Here is a 683-nt window from a genome sequence, read left to right as displayed (position 1 = left end):
AAAAAAAAAAAAAAAAAGAGCCCCAAACCCTAGAATTCAAACAATCGAAATCAATTGATTTCACCATCTAAACATGTGTTTTCATTAAAGACTAAGTTAATTAACGTGTGGGTTCTAAAATTCTTACCTGGATTTTGATTTCTTCATCCCCGATTTCAACTTCATCTTCGATTTGTACTTCAGCTTCGCTGCTGCATCCAGCAAAACCCTAAAAACTTCAAAATTATCAAATATCACTAATAAACCATTCTTCTTCTTCTTCACTAATAATTACATCTTCGGTATTGACTGCTTGTGAGATCACTTCTATTTTTCATCAATCACTTGAGTTCAAAGAGAAGAATTGAGAGACAGCGAGAGACAAACATAAACAAGAAGAAATGAATGAAAAGAAGAATCGATAACATAAGGGTGAGGATGTAGTGGTAATTTTAAGCCCCATGATTGACTAAGTCAGCTTGGTGGACCATTTTGGTGGGACCAGGTGTTATATCTAACAGAAAGGCCACTTTATAAAAGATTTAAATTTTTTGGCCGGTTTATTAAATATATGGTAGGAAGCTGGACACTTTGTTATTTTGCCCAAACTAATAAGCGATAAAGGAAAGTACCTTCCGCAGACTCGGACAGAACATTAGCAACCTGAGTTTTCTGACCAATAGTGACCTCTGCAAGAGAACATA

The sequence above is a fragment of the Papaver somniferum genome, chromosome 8, assembly GCF_003573695.1.
Source record: "Papaver somniferum cultivar HN1 chromosome 8, ASM357369v1, whole genome shotgun sequence".
In the NCBI taxonomy this organism is placed as follows: Eukaryota; Viridiplantae; Streptophyta; class Magnoliopsida; order Ranunculales; family Papaveraceae; genus Papaver; species Papaver somniferum.
This window is presented reverse-complemented; position numbering follows the sequence as displayed.